Raw genomic sequence first — 22975 nt, forward strand, 5'->3', positions numbered from 1 at the left:
GAGTCTCTGTACTGGTCGTCTTCCCATAAAGGGCGCTATGATAGGATACACACACACACACACACCTACATTAAGGTAAGCTCCTCTGTCAGTATTCTCAACGATTCGAGCGCTAAAGATTTTTACAACAAAGATTCGAACATTAATTTTTCCCTTCACTGGGTTCATATTAGGGGCTCGCAGTTTAGTGAGATACTCGCGCGAGTGTGTGTGTGTGTGTGTGTGTGTGTGTGTGTGTGTGTGTGTGTGTGTACAGAAGGCGTTTTTTGTAGTGTGTTTGTGGACCATAAAAGTCAAGTGTCCTACCAACTTTAAGCACCCGAGTTTAAACATCTACATGAATTTGGGTGTGTTGGGGGAGGTGATGTCTCTCTCCACAACAAACCTGACTTTTTGTATACGAAGAAAATTTATGAACGGTTTACACACACACACACACACACACACACACACACACACACAGTCAGCTATGACAGTTTTAATCAGGCCACAGCTGCCACCTTTAACCGGGTTTCTGTGGCAACCCGGGATATCTAAGTTCACCAGGTGCACCGTGTATGACTGGGGAAGGTAGAGAGAGAAGAAATGAGAAGAGCGAGGAGGAAAGGGTGATCAAAATGCATGGTTAAAAGTACGGTTGTTCTTTCTCTCTCTCTGTATATATATATATATATATATATATATATATATATATATATATATATATATATATATATATATATATATATATATATATATATATATATATATATATATATACTACGCATAAATAAATGATTATTTCAAATGTAACAAAGCTATTAACTCTATAAACTGTATCAACTTATGTACAAACGTGAAGGTAATGAATACCCTCTGGTGTTTTGCACTTTCTTCCCTCGTTATCCAACTCCGCCTCCGTACGTCCATTACTTAACCCGTGACTTTGTTTAGTGACAAACCTATTGTTGTCTGTCAGCCAGGGAAGTTACTGAAGTTCCTTTAGAATACACTAACTTAAGGTTACTGCAGTGAACGAATGAAACCGAATAAGTGAGAGTCAACAGGCAGGTAGTAGGCAGCTACCAAACAGGGAGGTACTACCGCCTGGGAAGATATTGGGAGCATAATGTATTGTCTAATGGTAGACCCTGCTGCCATATGGCATCACGAAAATTGTGACCAAGTCCCAGGTTGCTGATCTGATTTTGTAACTCATTCACACACAATTGCAGGGTCTCAATTGTTTCTCTTACTATTGACAACACAACATACATATATCATTTCTCACTATTGATATTTTTATATTTGTATTTATTTATGGTTCTTTATTATTACAGGGGTTATTATTATTATTATTATTATTATTATTTATATTAAAAAATATTATTTTATTTTATTATAATTATTTGTTTTTAATTATTTTTTATTAATTTTATTATTATTATTTTTTCTTTTATAATTGTTATTTATAATTATTTTTATTAATAATAATAATAATATTATTATTATTATTATTATTATTATTATTATTATTATTATTATTATTATTATTATCATATAATTATTATTATTATTATTATTATTATTATTATTATTATCATATAATTATTATTATTTTATTATATTTTCGCCCTCCAGGCCTTGATGTGGGTCATTAAAAATGACCTGTGCCCGGGTGAGCTAATGCCTTAAAAAAATTATTCGGTCTACCCTGCGCTTTCGCGAGAGAAGTCTGGCAAGAATGAAAAAAAAGAAAAGAAACAGAACGAGATATTAAAGTTTGCTCCGCCTTGTCCTCTCTTCACCTAATAACGGTCAGGAGAATTGGAAGTGAAATCATTGTGCAGGGCAGCGTGTGAATCATATTTCATCATTTACGTGAAGGTTAATAAAATGAATGGCAACTGTAGTAGTACTCCTCGAAATTAAAAGCTGTTGAAAACAAGAGGAGAAATGCGGAATGGTAAAGCACAGTTTAAAGGGAAAGGTGTACAATATAGTCAGAACATTTAAAGACAATAGTTCCATCAGAGACTCTTAACCTGACGTCAGTACTGAGATGACACGTCACCCCACCCACCTGGAGGAGTGGTCATCACAGTGGATGACACACACACACACAGTGAATTAACACCGAAAGTATAGGTTAGGCAGATGAATAAGACTCCCCTGCGGCAGGAGACATGTTCAAGGTGCACGAACAAGTTGGTCGAGGAATAACGTGTATATGAAGTGTGTGCCTTACTGTGTTTTACCAGCTGTGGGTTGCAGGTGAACACACTGGCAACTTGTCATACTAGTTACTCAGATCCAAGTTTCTCTACCTGTAGTATACGTTTTTATTTTCAACCTTGATATACGTTGAAGATTATGAATAAGCATGTCGGAATTTTTTGTATTTGACTGTGTGTGTAATGGTGGACCCCAGCTAGTACCCGCAGCTGCCCCGTCACCTCCACACTCACCCAGGGGCGTCTCACCTTCATCATCGTATCGGGTGAAAGTTCTCTTTGGTGATTGAGTTTGTGTGTGTGTTTAGGTGAGCTTTAGGCGGGGAGTCATGCACCAGAACTTGTTGATTCCAGCTGAGGGAGTTGAAGGTCAGGTCACGCAGCTTGTAAATCGACCATCGGGGGAGGGTCGGTTAGAGGTCAGGTTCAGGGTTAAAGAGTCAGACGGTTAGAGGTCAGGGTCAAATGGTCAGAAGTCACAATGAAAGGGTTAAACGGTTGTAGGTCAATGTGAAAGGGTCAAACTGTTAGAGGTCAAGGTCAGGTCATTCGGTCGGCTTAAAGCAGTTATCACTAGACTTTCAGGTTACTTCTTGACCTGCGGCTGCTGCCTCGTGTGCAAGTAATATATCTGGAAGTTTATATCTTGTGTTGGAGCGGTCAGCACGCCGCCAAGTTCATTCGGCCACCTTTAAGCTGTTGCTTCAAACTTTTGGATTAAATAATGACTTTCAACGGAAAATTTCTCCTAGGCAAGGTACAGTATTGTGATTTATGTTGATTACTCCCTCCAGGACGTCATTTATTATATCTGTTGGTGTGATTGTCGTTGGAGTTCTTGAGAGTTATTTATTGATGAGGGTCAGAGTGTTGGTGAGGGAGGATGGAGGTGTTGTAAGGGTGTACAGGGTCAAGATGCTCAGCAGAGGTTAGTACGGTCAAGCTTTCCCCTAAGTCGTGATACAGGAACACTTAACACTGCCACACGTAACCGCAGACTGAAACCGTCTCCTAAAATTGATTCGATATAGTACTGAGACTTTACCGTAGATAGATGCGTGTTCTTATCCACAGTAACTGGTGAGATGGAGGTGGGGTGGGGGAGTTAATTTACGAGCCATTGTTAATTCTTGAACCAGAACTTGAGGGGTAGGATCAAGGTTCAGATTCTCGAAAGGTTCTTGCCATGGATATTTCTCGTTTAGCTTACTGAAGGTGTAAGAATGTAACTATAACTGGTATACTTAAAAGAAAACCGCAGAAATACTCAGTAATACCACCAAACATTACACTGGGATTCGTATACTTTAACTAGATACGTTTATTGTAGCATGGAATAAAATTAAGGTAATACAATATTTTACACACAATCTCTTTTAATTAGTTTTATCTCCTAAGTGGTGCTAAGTGAACGTCATATCTAGATAAGGTTGAGTCTCAGTAGATTTTTTTTATATCTTTAAAACGTTGTTGATGTATTTAAAGTCAACCCGATATTAAGTGCTTTTATTTCCACATCATTTAGCTACGGGGAGTTGAATTATCTTCTGAACCCTTTGAGATCCCGCACCCATTACACCTCTTGTGTCATGGTCATAATATATTTTACCACGTTAATAATTGCGTTGTCTGCTGCTAACCCTTCCTCCCTTTATTTACTTGTCGTTTTCCCAGTTACTTTAAAAGAGATGTAAAAGCTGTTAATACTGCCAGGGACACTGCATGCGGTGGTGGTGGTGAGGGTGGGGTGTTGATAAGATAATGTAAGGGTTATATATACCAGAGGATGTGGCTTGATGTACGGTGTATTGATCAGGGGTATGGAGGGTGTACTGTTGTTGTTTCTGTAGCTACGTGTGCTTATATCTTGCCATCGTTCCTGTAACTGTCTGTATCTTGCGTCTGTGCGTGTAATTATATTTGTCGTCTGTACTAGTATTTTAACATGTATATACTTTTATATATACCTGTAGTAGTTACTTTTATATATACCTGTAGTAGTTACTTTTATATATACCTGTAGTAGTTACTTTTATATATACCTGTAGTAGTTACTGTATATATACCTGTAGTGGTTACTGTATATATACCTGTAGTAGTTACTTTTATATATACCTGTAGTAGTTACTTTTATATGTACCTGTAGTAGTTACTTTTATATATACCTGTAGTAGTTACTTTTATATATACCTGTAGTGATTACTGTATATTTTCCTGTAGTAGTTACTGTATATATACCTGTAGTGGTTACTGTATATATACCTGTAGTAGTTACTTTTATATATACCTGTAGTAGTTACTTTTATATATACCTGTAGTAGTTACTTTTATATATAAATTCGTAGTAGTTACTTTTATATATACCTGTAGTAGTTACTTTTATATATACCTGTAGTAGTTACTTTTATATATACCTGTAGTAGTTACTTTTATACTATTGGGGGAGGCTGGAGGCCACGTTGAAGTTACTTTTATATATACCTGTAGTGATTACTGTATATTTTCCTGTAGTAGTTACTGTATATATACCTGTAGTGGTTACTGTATATATACCTGTAGTAGTTACTTTTATATATACCTGTAGTAGTTACTTTTATATATACCTGTAGTAGTTACTTTTATATATACCTGTAGTAGTTACTTTTATATATACCTGTAGTGGTTACTGTATATATACCTGTAGTAGTTACTTTTATATATACCTGTAGTGGTTACTGTATAAGTACCTGTAGTAGTATCTGTACCTGTATATATACCTGTAGTTGTATCTATGTTTGTATATATACCTGTAGTAGTATCTGTACCTGTATATATACCTGTAGTAGTATCTGTACCTGTATATATACCTGTAGTAGTATCTGTACCTGTATATATACCTGTAGTAGTATCTACCTGTATATATACCTGTAGTAGTATCTGTACCTGTATATATACCTGTAGTAGTATCTACCTGTATATATACCTGTAGTAGTATCTGTACCTGTATATATACCTGTAGTAGTATCTGTACCTGTATATATACCTGTAGTAGTATCTGTACCTGTATATATACCTATAGTAGTATCTGTACCTGTATATATACCTGTAGTTGTGTCTATTCCTGTGTTTTACCTGTATAATATACCTGTAGTGGTACTTGTATATATACCTGTAGTGGTACTTGTATAATATACCCGTAGTGGTATTTGTGTCTGCAATTGTATTTGTAACTTTTAACTGTATAACCGCTGCCAGTTCTGAATTATTGAATGTTGTTGTTAGTGTGTGTGATGAACAATAAAAGTGCTGCTAGCCTTTATTGGTTCCTCGTCATCCTGGGTCGAGGGGTGGGGGGGGGAGCGAGAGATGAAGAAAGAGAGAGAGCGAGAGGGAGAGAGAGAGAGCTTAGAATCATTGTGGCCTAAGCACGCATCCTGCACTCCCTTATCACCATATAATCTCTTGACACCAGTTTCTCTCTCTCTCTCTCTCTCTCTCTCTCTCTCTCTCTCTCTCAAAAGTTAGTTCGGCCAGAAAGATATTTAAGTTCCAAATACTGTACCCTGGTAAGTTAAGCATGGTTGCCGGAGCTCAGAAACTTTTCCCCCCAAGTTCCACCTGCAATGGTGTTTAAGAGTTTCAACTTTTTTTTCTAACTTTGGAGAATTTACCAATTTCAATCGTATTTTTTTTATAATTTGTTTCTTTTCCTTTCGTTTTAGATTTAGTTTTGTTGATTTGATTTTCAGCGAGTTTTTATTTATTTATTTGTTTTATTTATTTATTTATTTATTTATTGGTTTATATAATATTGAGGGTTATATTTTCAGATTCGTTTTGTCAGTTGAATATTTATATATACAATATATTTTAGAGGCATTGTTTTTTTTCCTCGCATGGCTATTTGTTTCCAGTGGGTATTAACGGTGTTTATAATTTATTCTTGTGCACGATTTTATTTTATTTCCATACTAGTGAGTATTTATATAATTTTTGTCATTAATTTATTTTGCTGAGACCATATTTTTTTGTAAGTATTATCGCTCTTGTTATGTTTTTTTCTCATCTTATTTTATATATTTTTTCGCTAGTTTTAATTACATTTATATTTTATTGTTTATAATTAGCGAGATTTTAATACCGTATTTTATTGTGTATTTTATGTTCGTTATTAATTCCTGTGTTTTAGTTTTTCTCGTTTAGTTTGATTGTATGTGTTTTGTTTTAGTGTATTTTATGGGCGATTTTATTACCTGTTATAATTAACTTTCAGGTGTGTGTTTTAATTAGAGATTTTTATTGTGATTCGTCAGTGTTTGTGGATGTGTTATTAGGGGGAGGTGATATATTGATGGTATTTATCTCTATCTCTCTCTCTTTTTTCTCTATCCATTACTTTCTTTTGTTCTTATTTTCTCTTCTCTATATTTCACTTTTTTTCTTTTGTCCTCTCTCCCTTTCTCTATATCTCTCACTTGTTTTCTCTATCCTTTTTCTTTCTTTTGCTCTCTTTTTTTCTCTCTCTCAACGGGTGAACAGAGATAGGCCATATACTTTGGTCATGAATTTTAATGTGTAGTAAAGAAAAGATGAATGAGATGCTTCTTGTTTAAGTAAACATTAGCTTAAATATTTAATTGTATGGCATTATGAGATATTATTTTTTTTATAGTTTTTATTAATTGCTAATGTTAGATTTTTTTAATACCAGTATAAGTAAGTATTAAGTAGAGGTTTGGACATGATATGTTTGATTAATGTAAAGGAAGATGTGTTTATATGCTTGATGTGTTTATAAGGTTGATGTGTTTATAAGGTTGATGTGTTTGTAAATTTGATGTGTTTATAAGGTTGATGTGTTTGTAAGTTTGATGTGTTTATAAGCTTGATGTGTTTGTAAATTTGATGTGTTTATAAGTTGATGTGTTTATGAGCTTGATGTGTTTATAAGCTTGATGTGTTTATAAGTTTGATGTGTTTATGAGCTTGATGTGTTTATAAGTTTGATGTGTTTGTAAATTTGATGTGTTTATAAGCTTGATGTGTTTATAAGTTTGATGTGTTTATAAGCTTGATGTGTTTATAAGTTTGATGTGTTTATAAGTTTGATGTGTTTATAAGCTTAATGTGTTTATAAGTTTGATGTGTTTATAAATTTGATGTGTTTATAAGTTGATGTGTTTATGAGCTTGATGTGTTTATAAGTTTGATGTGTTTGTAAATTTGATGTGTTTATAAGGTTGATGTGTTTATAAGTTTGATGTGCTTATAAGTTGATGTGTTTATGAGCTTGATGTGTTTATAAGTTTGATGTGTTTGTAAATTTGATGTGTTTATACGCTTGATGTGTTTATAAGTTTGATGTGTTTATAAGCTTGATGTGTTTATAAGTTTGATGTGTTTATAAGTTTGATGTGTTTATAAGTTTGATGTGTTTGTAAATTTGATGTGTTTATAAGTTTGATGTGTTTATAAGTTTGATGTGTTTATAAGTTTGTGTTTATAAGTTTGATGTGTTTATAAATTTGATGTGTTTATAAGCTTGATGTGTTTATAAGTTTGATGTGTTTATAAGTTTGATGTGTTTATAAGTTTGATGTGTTTATAAGTTTGATGTGTTTATAAGCTTGATGTGTTTATAAGTTGATGTGTTTATAAGGTTGATGTGTTTGTAAATTTGATGTGTTTATAAGGTTGATGTGTTTATAAGTTGATGTGTTTATGAGCTTGATGTGTTTATAAGTTTGATGTGTTTGTAAATTTGATGTGTTTATAAGCTTGATGTGTTTATAAGTTTGATGTGTTTATAAGCTTGATGTGTTTATAAGTTTGATGTGTTTATAAGTTTGATGTGTTTATAAGCTTAATGTGTTTATAAGTTTGATGTGTTTATAAATTTGATGTGTTTATAAGCTTGATGTGTTTATAAGTTTGATGTGTTTATAAGTTTGATGTGTTTGTAAATTTGATGTGTTTATAAGCTTGATGTGTTTTTAAGTTTGATGTGTTTATAAGTTTGATGTGTTTATAAGTTTGATGTGTTTATAAATTTGATGTGTTTATAAGCTTGATGTGTTTTTAAGCTTGATGTGTTTATAAGTTTGATGTGTTTATAAGTTTGATGTGTTTGTAAATTTGATGTGTTTATAAGTTTAATGTTTATAAGCTTGATGTGTTTATAAGTTTTATGTGTTTTAAAGCTTGATGTGTATAAGTTTAATGTGTTTATAAGCTTGATGTGTTTATAAGTTTGATGTGTTTATAAATTTGATGTGTTTAATGCGCTTGATGTGTTTATAAGTTTAATGTGTTTATAAGTTTAATGTTTATAAGCTTGATGTGTTTTAAAGCTTGATGTGTTTATAAGTTTGATGTGTTTATAAGTGTAATGTTTATAAGCTTGATGTGTTTATAAGTGTAATGTTTATAAGCTTGATGTGTTTATAAGTGTAATGTTTATAAGCTTGATGTGTTTATAAGTTTGATGTGTTTATAAGTGTAATGTTTATAAGCTTGATGTATTTATAAGTTTAATGTGTTTATAAGCTTGATGTGTTTATAAGTTTAATGTGTTTATAAGCTTGATGTGTTTATAAGTTTGATGTGTTTATAAGTGTAATGTTTATAAGCTTGATGTGTTTATAAGCTTGATGTGTGTATAAGTTTGATGGGTTTATAAGTTTGATGTGTTTATAAGTTTAATGTGATTATAAGCTTGATGTGTTTATGAGTTTGTTGTGTTTATAAGCTTGATGTGTTTATGAGCTTCGTACTCAGATGTTTAAATATATATAAGTTTTGTGTTTTTTGTTTCGTTGTAATTGCGTTTAAATGTAAATTGACAAGTTGGGTTCGACTGGAAAATCTTTGATGTGCACTTAATTGGAGGGTAGAAAAAAAAGGACTCGTTAATTACGGAGGGAAAGTTGCCATCCCGGTGGTGTGTGTGTATGCGTGCGTGCGTGTGTGTGTGTGTGTGTGTGTGTGTGTGTGTGTGTGTGTGTGTGTGTGTTAAATTAGAGCAATACACAGATTTCAAATTTGTACTATAGTTTTGAAACGTGTGTATTTGTATGTATGTATTTTGTGTGTTTGTTTGAAGCTGAAGACAAGAAATAGTGGAGGAGGTTGTGTTACGCAGGTAGAAACTGGCCTTGTGGGTGTGTGATATTGTCTAAGAAAATGGTTTTGTTTTATGCAAATAAGAAACTGGTTACTGACTGGTTTTGTGTAAAAATCTTTCATTCTGGTTTTGATTTGTGTGAATAGAAATGATAAAGATATTGTTTTTGTGTGTAAAATTGTGTAAATGATTCTGTTATTGGTTTATTTGAATGATAAAATGATACTTGTTATTTTGGTTTGTGTAAATGTTCATAAACACCCGAGAAAAGAGAAATACATGATGTCTGTAATATTGTTTTTGTATTGTATTTTCATAAACCTGTACATGAAACACGACTAAATAATAAAACAAAACGTAATCGTGGTTTTTAACGTCTTATACGCGTGGTGTTGATTGGTGAATAAAGACCCGAGGAACAAACATAGTGTGATAGTGAGTCTTACAGTAAAAACCTCCATATAACGGGGCTTCTCTCTGCTTATAATCAGTTCAATAAGGGGATTCATATCTAACATACACTCGATATAAAGGAATTTCCTCTATATAGTTCGTTAGATGGATGGTTCACATTTAACGAACCCTTCGCATAACGAGTTTTCCTCTTCATATAGTCCGTTAAATAAAGGTTTCACCGTATCTGTAAATATGAATGAAAGGTAAATAAACAAAAGATTGAATTAAACCATATTTATAATACTAGTTTTGACGTTTTACTCCACACGAATGTAGATTTAAAACAAAACCCTCGTGAAATGAATGGTTAGTAATACCAGTTTTAGGTTTTATCTCGTAAAAAATATGAATGAAATAAACAAATAAATGAATGAATGAAACACGTTAGATTGGCACCAGTAATTTATTTGTTCTGTTGGTATATGAAGACGGTACAAATATTGTCACAATAAAAGGTTTAACACCGGCTATAATAGGACGTGTTATTACATCTGACGAGGACTCCGCAAAACTACAGGAAGATCTAAACAAATTTTTCGAATGGTCTGAAAAATGGCAGATGAAATTCAACGTGGACAAATGTAAAGTACTCAGTATAGGAGATGTAAACAGGGAAACCAGATGAACAACGATGCCCTAGAGAAATCCGACTGCGAGAGAGATTTAGGGGTAATGATAAATAGGAACCTTAAGCCAAGTAAACAATGTGTTTTTGCTCGTAACAAGGCTAATAAAGTACTTGGGTTCATACAAAGGAGTGTTAGTTACAAGACTAGCGAGGTCATCCTAAAACTGTATCTTGCGCTTGTGAGACCACACCTGGATTATGCAGTTCAGTTCTGGTCACCGTATTACAGAATGGATATAGAATCCTTGGAAAGAATTCAGAGGAGAATGACAAGACTAATCCCGGGCTTTAGGAACCTTGAGTATAGAGACAGGTTAAAGCATCTTAATTTGCACTCCTTCGAGAGACGTAGAGCGAGGGGCGGCCTGATAGAGGTGTATAAGTGGAAGTCAGGGCTAAACAAAGGGGACATTACAAAGGTACTCAAACTATCCAACCAGGAGCGAACTCGTAACAATGGTTTTAAATTAGACAAATTTAAATTTAGGCGCGAAATAGGTAAACACTGGATGTGGAAACAGAGTAGTGGATGAATGGAACAAGTTACCAAATATCATCATTAACTCGAATACGCTGAATAGCTTCAAACATAGGTTGGATGCTCATATGAGCAATAGGGATTGGGTGTAAACGGGACTGCCCAGTATGGGCCAATAGGCCCGCTGCAGTTTCCTCCATTCCTATGTTCTTAATTCTCGTGTGTGTGTGTGTGTGTTTTAAGATACAGGGGTAAACAGTAACATAGCATTATCACTGTATTCGTTTTGCGTTGGAATGTATGTGTAGTGTTTATTCTGGCGTGTTTTTCTATATAGTGCTTGTATATGTGTGTTTTTTTTGTCTATATAGTATTGTATCTGTATTTGCCTCTAGTGTGTGTATGTATGTGGCGACCTGTGATGCAATGGTCAGCATGCTCGCCTCGCAAGCGAACGGACCCGGGTTCGATCCCCGGGCAGGGTGAAACTATGGGCAAGTTTCTTTACGCCATTTGCCTCTGTCTATCCAGCAATAATTGGGAACCTGGGTGTTAATCGAATTGCAGATCGTGTTCCGGGGAAATGGTTAGCCAGCGCAGTTGGCGAGTTGTCCGGTCTTCTCGGACCATTCCTTGACACTGGGTCTTGCAACTCGTTAACTCAGAGTGTGGTTGTTGTGTTGGCGACAGCTCTACACCTTAAACAAATTTACGCCTAGGTGGCCGTAGGACCAGCCATCCTCGTTACACGAGGGGCAACCATTATTATTATTATTATTATTATTATTATTATTATTATTATTATTATTATTATTTTGTATGCGCACCTGTATTTACCTGTGTGTGTCCGTCCTTCCTTCTGTCTTTGTGTGTTTCTGTGTCCGTCCGTCTGTCTTTTCTTTGTGTGTGTGTGTTTCCTGTGTCAGCTTGATTCATAGCCCACACAGACTCAGCCAGATTTACGTAAAAATACTCCGACAATATATATATATATATATATATATATATATATATAAAGCTCGTTTATAACTCTCCCTTCCCTTCTCTTCTTTCTTTGCCCTCCTCCTTCCCCCCCCTCCTCCTTCCCCCCTCCTCCCTCCTTCCTTCTCGTTTCCCTCTTTTCTTTTTTCCTCTCTTTCCCAATTTCCTACTCTCTCTCTCTCTCCAGGCCCTGACTTGTTTCTTTGTGTGGATTTTCCCCTCAGAATTTTGTGAGTGTTGGTTTTGTCTGGGAGGTCCACCTACGCTCTCTCTCTCGCTCCCTCCTCTCTCTCTCCATTCCCCCCTTCTCTCACCCCTCTCTCTCTCTCCCTCACCCTGCCCCCTCTCGTGTGTCGCTCTCTCATATTGATTCTCTCTCTCTTCATCCTTTTGTCTTTAGTTCTTTCTTTTCTTTTTTTCTCTTTATTTAGTTTTCTCTCCTTTTGTATTTTGTTGTCTTTTCTTCTTCTCTTGTTTATCTCTTTCTTTCTTTTGTCTTGTATTATCTTTTCTTGTCTCTTTTTTGTTTTTCTTTCTCCTTTTGTCTCTAGTATTGTCTAATTCTAAACGTTTCTTGTTTCTCTCTCTCTCTCTCTCTCTCTTCTTTACTCTCTTCTACTCCTCCTCACTCACCCAGTCTGTAGCCTCAATGCTGGAGGTGGAAGATTAAGATTTTGTTCCGTTGAAAGTGTGATTTTGTGTAGGGGTAAAGAAGTGATATTTTGTGCAGGAAAGTGTGATTTTATGTTGGGGAAAGATGTGATTTTAGGCTGTGGAAAAGATAGGATTTAATTATGAAAACAAAAAGATTTAGCTGGATTTTTTAATGGTGAGGAAATTAAATTCTGTTCGTAGTTTTTTTTTTTTCATACAACGAGTGGAATAAAAGATGATATTTTTTAATGGAAAACATAAACCATTTTGGTCTTTTGAGTGTTTAAAGAATGAAAAAAAAAATATTGTTCCCTTTTTAATATCGTGAATGAAAAAAAAAGTTTTTTTTATTTGTGAAAAGCTAAGATTATATATTTTTAAAAGTGGGGGATATATTTCTAGAGTTTTTATCTGGTATAACGATTTAAGTTTTGAGAGCTGGAAAAGAGAGATTTTTTTTGTCCTTGGATGATATATGGTTCAGTTTTTAATGGGTAATGCTTGGCTGAGTGTGTACTGTTATTGATAAGGTGGAGTTGAGAAGTGAAGGAAAAAAAAGATATCCTACGATTTTATTCAGTTTTAATAGTGGAGTGAAGGGTTAAGACTGGCGTGTGTGTGTGTGTGTGTGTGTGTGTGTGTGTGTGTGTGTGTGTGTGTGTGACTGAGTGATTTGGTTGATGTTTATCATCCATTAGAAAGATGAGGTTAAGTACCTATATGGTTAAGTATTGAACCAGTAATTTTATTAAAACACGTATACCTAGACAAGGAAGTTAGTGTTTTCTCTTGTGTTTGTTTCAGTGTTTGTTTTTGTTTCTCTGTCTCTCTCCAGTGTCTCGTGTTGTTCTTGCTGTCTCGACCTCTCTGTTTTACCGTGTCTCTCCATCTCTTAAAACGCGTCTTGACTGCCTCCTCTCGCCTGTCTTATCTTAATGCTTCCCTTGTCCATCCTGCTCTCTCTCTCTCTCTCTCTCTCTCTCTCTCTCTCTCTCTCTCTCCTTGCCTGGTATAACACTTCATGTCCCATTACGTCGTTGTAATTGCCATTGTCGTCGTAATTAATGACTCCCTGGATGTAATGTTAGTCGGGGGTATACAGGGAGAAGAGGGGACGTAAAGTTATACAGGCAGTGTGTGTATGTATGTATGTATGATGTATATTATGTACAGTCATTCATATACTGTATATACGGCACAGAAAACGGCTTTACATGCATACAGATACACACACTTACAACCATACAGTCATACATATATATATATATACATACATACAAGGTACATATATACATACACACAAACAGACATATTCTTAACATTGTCGTTCCTTCCCCTCCCCTCCCCCCTCCTCCCTCCCTCGCATTAGCATACCGGGATAATTGCTCACTTAGTCATGTCATCATCAGCAAGGTGGTGTAATGCACTGTACAGTATTTACCTTGACTGCTAAGAAGAGTTTCATGTTTGTTGGTGTTGACGCGAGACGGTGGCCCGCTCCCCCCTCCCTTTCCTCTACCCCTTTACCCCTAGTCTTCTCCCCTCTCCCCTGGCTTTCCCCTCTCCCCTGGCTTTCCCCTCTCTCTTGGCCTTTCCCTCTCCTATCCTATTCTAGCCTCTCCCCCCAGCCTTCTCCCTCCCTCCTGCTTCCCTCCTCCTGACCCCTCTCCTCTCGCCCTCCTTCCCTTCTTCCCTTCTGCCCTTTCCCTCCTTCTTCCTTTCACCTCCTTGTCCTTCACCCCTTCCTCCTTTCCCCCTCCTCCTTTCCCCTCCCTTCTTCCGTTCATCCCTCCTCCGCCTCCACTTCCCTCCCCCCCGTCCCCTCCTCCGTCTGTCCCCTCCTTCGTCCCCTCCTCCGTCCCTCCTTCGTCCCTCCTCCGTCTGTCCCCTCCTCCGTCCCTTCCTCCGTCCCCCCCCTCTTCTCCCCTTCCCCAGTGTATATATAAACATAAACATTGATTTTAGGCCGCGTCACCCTTTTGTCTTGTCTGTGTGTGTGTGTGTGTGTGTGCGTGTGTGTGTGTGTGCGTGTGTGTGTGTGTGTGTGTGTGTGTGTGTGTGTGTGTTCTCCTTAAAACAACCTCAGTCAGGATATATTTTTTTTTCGTGATGTAATTTTTGTTTTTAATTTCACCCTTGAATTTTGGCTTGATTTTTTTTTTATCTTTTTTTTTTCTGTTGTGAATTTTAAGTTTTGGAGATTATTTGTGCGTTGATTTTTATATATATTTTTATCACATTTTTTTCCCCGAGTTATTATGTTGGAGGAGGTATTTGAGTATATTATTGAAGTATATATTGTGACTGAAGGTAGACGTATTTGTTCACTGGTGTGAGTGACTTTTTGTGTTTTTTTAAGAGTTGTTTGTGGTCGTTATGAGAGTTAATTGGAGAGAAAGAATATTGTTGTTGGCGGAGGCACAGTGATATAACCGGATACGTGAATGAGGTCAGTATCCTGTATCCTGCCTGTTTCCTGTGTCTGTGTGTCTTAGACCCCTGTGTGTGTGTGTGTGTGTGTGTGTCCAGGTCATGGGTGGACTGGACAGAGATGCATATCCACCAACCCTCCTCCACCCATCCGTCAGCCATCCAACCACACCCACAAACGCCACCCCTCTCCACCCACCCACCCACCCACCCACCTTTAGCAGACAACAAACAAGAGCGTGGTTGTGGGGGTGGGTGGGGGAGGCGATGTTGACGCGGGGAGCAAACAAACAAATATTGGGAATGACTTCATCTGTGTGGTGGGGGGGTGAAGCCATGATAATATAGGGGTTTGGCGGATAACCCCACCTCGGCCCCCCGTCCTCCGCGTTGACCCCTGCTGAGTGAGGAAAGGTGATGGGGGTAGGGAAGGGAGGGTGGATTCATTCGTTGATGGGAGGTCGTCAGGGCACTGTAAGAAGGGGTTGAAGGTGGTGGACACAGTTAGGGAGCAGTAGGAGGAGCATGGTTGGCCGGAAGGAGGGGAAGGGACACACACTAAGGGGCGGGGAGGGATCGTCAGGGGTGCTGGCTGTAGGAAGGATGAGAGGTCGTGATATACAATGGTTATGACGGGGGGGGGGTAGATATTTCTGGGGTGTGTTGTGTGGTGGAGGAGTGGAGGAAGCTTAAGGGTAGTGGGAGGGATGATAGACGGATAGAGAGGGGGTGGAAAAGGGAGAGAGTTAATGGGGTGAAAAGGTACGGAGTGGGGGGAGGTAAGAATGGAAGGGGAAGAGAGGGGGGGAAGATAAGATAGGATAAAGGCGGAGATGATGAAGATAGAGAATGGTGCGTGGGTGTACTGGAGCGTGGGAAGGAGCCAACCAGCCAGCCTGTTCGTGGATTCTCAGAAAATTCTAATATTGGATTTTCCTCGTAACGGGAGATTGTAACAACACATTAGCCTGACTGACTTAAATACTAAACCACAAGATTGACGAAGAAAATGACATTAGATCTTTTACTCTCTTAATTAGATACGCTCACTAAATACCAGTTAGGGTTCAAAATTGACAAGATACTGCTTTTGGAACGTGTGTGTGTGTGTGTGTGTCTCAAGATCAGTACCATGTCAACTTTTATCCCCTGAACTTAAACATATGCAAAAATATGTATATATCTTCTCGACACACCTGAATATTTACACCACAAAACATAATATAAATGTCTTCTTTACACACACACACACACACACACACACACACACACACACACACACACACACATTGGGGCCCCTGATGCGACCCCTTAATCTGTTTCTTTGATTTTTTTTCTTTTATGTAAATGACTTTCAGGGAGTCGTTTTCCTAACAGTGTGAAGCGAGTGTTGGCAGCCTTCCAGTAATGGCTTGTGTTGCTTTGTGTTCCTGTGTGTAGTGTGTGCATTGTATGTGTGTATGTATGTATGTATGTGTGTATGTATGTATGTATCCCTCTGAGCCAGGTTTGTTGTGTATATTGTTGTAATGTGTTAATTTGCATAAAAAATATCCTTATGATTGTTACGGTGATTATTGCTATTATGTAAGATATTAATAGAGCGTAATAGCCCAGCTGATAACTGTTATCGTAATTCTTGTTATTATAGAGAGGCTTATTGTATTGCTGTTATTATGTGGGTTATGGTTGTAATGGTTATTTATTGTTATTAAAATCACTTTCGTCATTGTTATTAATTTAGTTTTTAATCAACAATTGCTCCGATTACTACTATGCAGATTTTAAATAATATATAACAATAGTATTTTATTACGACCCATAATGATATCTTAATTAATATTATAGGTTTATTATATAATACTTGTCCAGCTTCTTGCTATACTCATTATTTTCATTAGATAAATTACTATATTATAATTACCCGGATTATCTTATATATTGTTTTTAGAAAATTGCTATATCGTTATTGAAGTAAATTTCCGGGTCCACAGCGCGTTTTATGAAGAGATAAATTTAAAGTCATTTACAAACCAACAGTTATTGTTATTAAGTTTTAAACCCGAGGCTCAGGTTCTCGGATGTTCGTACGATAAATATTTCTCGTAACTAAAGACGTAACAATGTACCCCAGCTGGTGGCCCCAAGCTAACATATACACCAGGGATATACTTTAGTTGTTACTGAACAGAATCTCTTTGAAGAAATGTTAGGAGCAGCTGAAGATTAGGTACCCCTAGCTTATTACTCCCCCCCTCCCATTAAATATAATCACTTAGCGGTACCTGGGAGAGTAAGGTAGGATAGTTTAGCGTTAGGGTAGGTTAGTATTATGGTGGTTAATCTTCAGATGAAATAAGCTGGAGTGGGGGCGCCAAATGTTCAGGTGATCCCAATGTTGTACTTAATTTCGCCCTCTAACTCTTAACTTAACGTCTTCACTTACCAGGAATATATTATCGTGGGAACCTTTGAGAATCTGGACTCGGGTATACATTCCAAGTTCACCAGCGAGTGTTATTAAGAGATTTATTCGAGGTAATTCCTGAGGCAGCAGCGACGAGTGTTATTAAAAAGCGAATTCCAAGGTACGCGGCGAGTGATGTGAAACAACAGTGAGTGGAATGACTGATCGTGGAGTCCGTCGTGAATGATGGGGGACAAATTATGGAATGAGCGTGGAATGACAGGGCAATTCTGGAATAAAAACAATCAATGTCAATAAATTCCAGACTCCGCCACGAGAGATATGGAAGACTCTTCCTAAATTCTAGGATCGACTGAAAAGTTTGTAAAGAAGGCTCCTCCTAGTCACAGGCCTGGCATTTGACATTATTAGGGACCTGCCACTCTTTGCCATAAACAGATAAAATGTACCGGGAACTTTCCCCCCACACACTCATCATTCTCTCACTTTATGTAACTTGACAGAACCTATGACCCTTCAGGCTTTTACGCCCTTAATGTACGAGTCATAAAGGCAAGTATGAACTTTTCATACTTCCCTGTTGGGCGCTGTAAACGTTTCTGCGCTTCACCTTGCACAGGATGTAAGGGGGTGCCCAATAAACTAGCCCCCTCGGGGGCAAATCTGAATCTGAATCTTGTAAAGAAGGAAATTCTGGGTAAATTCTGGCACGAGAGGGAATATGAGGAAGGAAGAGATAGTTGTTGTAGGTAGTAGTAGTGGTGGTAGTTGGTAATTTGGTGGTGTAGGTGAAGGTAGTGGTTGGTGATTATGGTGGTGGTGAGTGGGGGGGGGGGTAGGAGGATTATCAGGTCACCGTGTTTGCTTGGCCCCGAAGCCCTGCATGTGTGGGTTCTCCATCTAGTGTGTTCACTTGTGCTCTGTTACAAGTACGGACTCTGTTACCAGTACCAAAGGCTCCTACACCGACTCTCTAGTAATCACACGTACTTAATTACCCATGGATTATTGTTATTATTATTATTATTATTATTATTATTATTATTATTAGCAGCTGGGTGACATCACAAGAGGGGGAGCTAAGCTTGATCGATCATCTGATAAGAACACGGGGTTCATTCTCGCCTTCTCCACTTCTTTCTTCCCTCCCTCTCTCCGTTCCTCCTCCCTCCTCCTCCTCCTCCGCCTTCTCCTCCCTCCTCCTCCCGCCTCTCCTCCTCCTCCCTCCTCCTCCTCCTCCTCCTCCTCCTCCTCCTCCTCCTCCTGCCTTTCTCCTCCTCCTCCTCCCGCCTCCTCCTCCTCCTCCCCCCTCCTCCTCCTCCTCCCTCCTCCCTCCTCCTCCTCCTCCTCCTCCTTCTCCTCCTCCTCCCCCTCTCCTCCTCCTGCCTCTCCTCCTCCTCCTGCCTTCTCCTCCCTCCTCCTCCTCCTCCCCTCCTTCTCCCTCCTCCTCCTGCCTTCTCCTCCTCCTCCTCCCTCCTCCTCCCCCCTCCTCCTCCTCCTCTCCTTCTCCTCCCCTCCTCCACCTCTCCTCCTCCCTCCTCCTCCTCCTCCTCCTCCCTGGGTGACTAGCCAAGAGGCGGAAGTGGAAACGACCCGCTAACTGTACCTGTGAATATTATTAATTGGGTTGCAGGTGACCTGATTAGTGGTGGCCTCAGTCCTACTTAAAGCATTTTGTTGTTAGTGAGTGATGATGGTATGGTGTGATGTGGTGATGATGGTGATGATGATGGTGGTGTGATAATGGGAAATAGGATTGTGGTCATGGTAAAATAGTGTTGGTGGTGATGATAATGGTGGTGATGATGGTGATGATGGTGGTGATGATGATGATGTGGTGATGAGTGATGGTGGTGTGATGATGGTGATAATGGTGGTGATGATGGTGTGGTGGTGGTGTGATAATGGGAATGGATTGTGGTCATGGTAAAATAGTGTTGGTGGTGATGATGGTGATAATGGTGTGGTGGTGATGGTGGTGATGATGGTGATGATGGTGGTGATGATGATGATGATGGTGGTGGTGATGGTGGTGATGATGGTGATGATGGTGATAATGGTGGTGATGATGGTGTTGGTGGTGGGTGTGATAATAGGAAATAGGATTGTGGTCATGGTAAAATAGTGTTGGTGGTGGTGATGGTGGTGATGATGGTGATGATGGTGATAATGGTGGTGATGATGGTGTTGGTGGTGGGTGTGATAATAGGAAATAGGATTGTGGTCATGGTAAAATAGTGTTGGTGGTGGTGATGGTGATAATGGTGAACAAAAGAATAATAATGAATGTAGATGTAGCGGGAAGATTATTATGCATTACTTAGTTAATTAGAATATTGTACAAGAAAGACTAGTACAGCGGAATGAAGCTTTGTATACGTAATTAATTTTGACGGATAAACATGTAATTAGAAGCTGAAGTTAATATATTTAATGGAGGCTCGTTGGTGTAGATTATTGTTGAGTAATTAAGTGAGAAGATAAAGGAGAAAACTTTATATTGGCGGGAAGTAAATGGAAGTAAGTTTATAGATTATGACACTTTAATCTCTTGAGTACGATGCCTTAACCCCTTGAGTACGATCACTTAATTTCTTGAGTACGATGACTAATATCTTGAGTACGATGACTTAATATCTTGAGTACGATGCCTTAACCCCTTGAGTACGATGACTTAATTTCTTGAGTACGATGCCTTAACCCCTTCAGTACGATGACTTAATCTCTTGAGTACGATGACTTAATTTCTTGAGTACGATGACTAATATCTTGAGTACGATGACTTAATCTCTTGAGTACGATGCCTTAACCCCTTGAGTACGATGACTTAATCTCTTGAGTACGATGCCTTAACCCCTTGAGTACATGACTCACTTGAGTACGATGACTTAACCCCTGAGTAATGATGCCTTAACCCCCTTGAGTACGATGACTTAATCTCTTGAGTACGATGACTTAATCTCTTGAGTACGATGACTTAATCTCTTGAGTACGATGCCTTAACCCATTGAGTACGATGACTTAATTTCTTGAGTACGATGGCTTAATTTCTTGAGTACTATGACTAATATCTTGAGTACGATGACTTAATTTCTTGAGTACGATGACTAATATCTTGAGTACGATGACTTAATGTCTTGAGTACGATGACTAATATCTTGAATACGATGACTTAATTTCTTGAGTACTATGACTAATATCTTGAATACGATGACTTAACCCCTTGAGTACGATGACTTAATCTCGTGTACGAGGACTTAACTCCTTGTGTATAATGACTTAACCCCTTGTGTTTGATGACTTTAATCACTCGAGTACAGTGACTTAACCCCTTGAGTACAATGACTTAACCCATTGAGTACGATGACTTAACCCATTGAGTACGATGAAAACCCCCTTGAGTACGATGACAACCTCTTGAGTACGATGACTTAACCCCTTTGAATATGATAATACTGTACTCGGAAGCGGACTCAGGAGTTAATACCTTATGTTTATGATTCTGTAACTTCCTGGGAACGAAAGTGTTGTACCTGTACTTTGATATTCTGGCCACGTGTTAGGAATAACTGTCTGGTGGCGATGACAGTACTTGTGTAAAGTCGCCAAGGCGCCTCTTGACTCGCCATTGATCGCCAGTGAGGGGAAGACTAAGAGAGGTGGGCAAGCAGATGAACGAGGGTAGAGGGGAATAGGACGGGGGAATTGGGGGTATAGGTAAGGGAAGGGGAGTTGTGAGGGGAGGGGGGGCAGGGGTGAGGGTACAGGAGTTAACTGAGGGTAACTAGGTGTGTGGGGGGGGGGTGATGTCAAATATATAACCTAGTATCTTTAATGGCTGACATGTGGTCTAGTATATAATTTCAGGTATGTAGTTTGATGTTGGATGACAGGTGTGTAATTACGTAGTTTAGTGTCAGGTGTGATTTATCCTTCAGAATGTCAGGTATACTCGTACATGTGTTTACGAGTTTGAATGCCAGCCAGGTATGTGACTTGTTTTATGCCCCTCCCCTTCCTCCCTATTCTGTATGCAGGTTGAAGGGGAGGGGTTACAGATAGATTAGTGTCTGTCTGTCTGTCTGTCTGTCTGTCTGTCTGTCTGTCTGTCTGTCTGTCTGTCTGTCTGTCCGTCCGTCCGTCCGTCCGTCCTCCCTCCCATCACCCAAAGGTTGTTGTTATCAGTGGTATTTATTACACAGAAACTTTAGAAATATATGACTAATGTTTTGTACAGTTCTTTATATACATTCATGGATTAACTGATTAGATTTTGAAAGCATTTGATTGAATAGATTTGTGTTGAGAACTTATTTGTTTGTACGGGTAGTAGGGGCGTATGTCCAGTACTTTAAAGTTCTTGTTGGAGTTTTTTTTTTATCGGTATTAGTTCAGTAGTTTGTAAGTACAGTTGCTACTTGTGTCGGTAGCCTTGATTGGGGGAGAGGGGGTATTTACGCTCTGCCGAGGGGGGGGGCGTTGATTATTTACCATTTAAAAAGTGAAAGCGATTGTCTCGGGGTCATTTTTAACTGCGTGAAAAAATCTAGGTTGCTCTATTTTGGGTCGTTAAACTCATTAGCTGTCGCGAAGTTCCATTTTGCACTGTTATTACCGTGAGCTGATGCACGCTACTTGGCCACCTAATGCACGCTACCTGGCTACCTGACGCACGCTACCTGGCTACCTGACGCACGCTACCTGGCTACCTGACGCACGCTACCGCTACTACGGTTACCTGCGTGGTACCTGCGCTACGGCTACCTGACGCACGCTACCTGGCTACCTAACGCACGCTACCTGCCTACCTGACGCACGCTACCTGGCTACCTGACGCACGCTCTACTTAACGCACGCTACCTGACTACCTGACGCACGCTACCTGGCTACCTAACGCACGCTACCTACGCGCTACCTAACGCACGCTACCTGACTACCTGACGCACGCCACCTGGCTACCTGACGCACGCTACCTGCCTACCTGACGCACGCTACCTGGCTACCTGACGCACGCTACCTGGCTACCTGACGCACGCTACCTGACTACCTACGCACGCTTGTAACGCCCTGGCTACCTGCGCACGCTACTGCTGACGCACGCTACCGCTCTACTCTGGCCTCCACGCTAGGTTTTAACGCCGTACCTGGCTACCTGACGCACGCTACCTGGCTACCTGACGCACGCTACTGGCTACCTGACGCACGCCACTGGCTACCTGACGCACGCTACCTGGCTACCTGACGCACGCTACCTGGCTACCTGACGCACGCTACCTGGCTACCTGACGCACGCTACCTGGCTACCTGACGCACGCTACGGCTACCTGACGCACGCTACCTGGCTGGCTACTGACGCCACTACCTGCCTACCTGACGACGCTACCTGCTACCTACGCACGCTACCTGGCTACCTGACGCGCGCTACCTGCTTACCTGACGCACACTACTGCCACGACGCACTACCTGCCTACCTGACGCACGCTACCTGGGCTGCCTACCTGACGCACGCTACCTGCCGACGCACGCTACCTGCCTAGACGCACGCTACCTGCCTACCTGACGCACGCTATCTGCCACCTGATGAATCAATGTTAAGTAATTGACC

General features: G+C 39.2%; 1 non-coding gene across 1 annotated transcript; it reads left to right on the forward strand.

Annotated features, from left to right (window-relative positions):
* The first annotated feature begins 11289 nt into the window (after window positions 1-11289).
* On the forward strand, window positions 11290-11363 carry Trnaa-cgc. The gene has a single exon. It is a non-coding gene; the product is annotated as a tRNA-Ala (tRNA).
* The last annotated feature ends 11612 nt before the right edge of the window (window positions 11364-22975 follow it).

Source organism: Homarus americanus, unplaced genomic scaffold (genome assembly GCF_018991925.1).
Source record: "Homarus americanus isolate GMGI-L3 unplaced genomic scaffold, GMGI_Hamer_2.0 scaffold1024, whole genome shotgun sequence".
Classification (NCBI taxonomy): Eukaryota; Metazoa; Arthropoda; class Malacostraca; order Decapoda; family Nephropidae; genus Homarus; species Homarus americanus.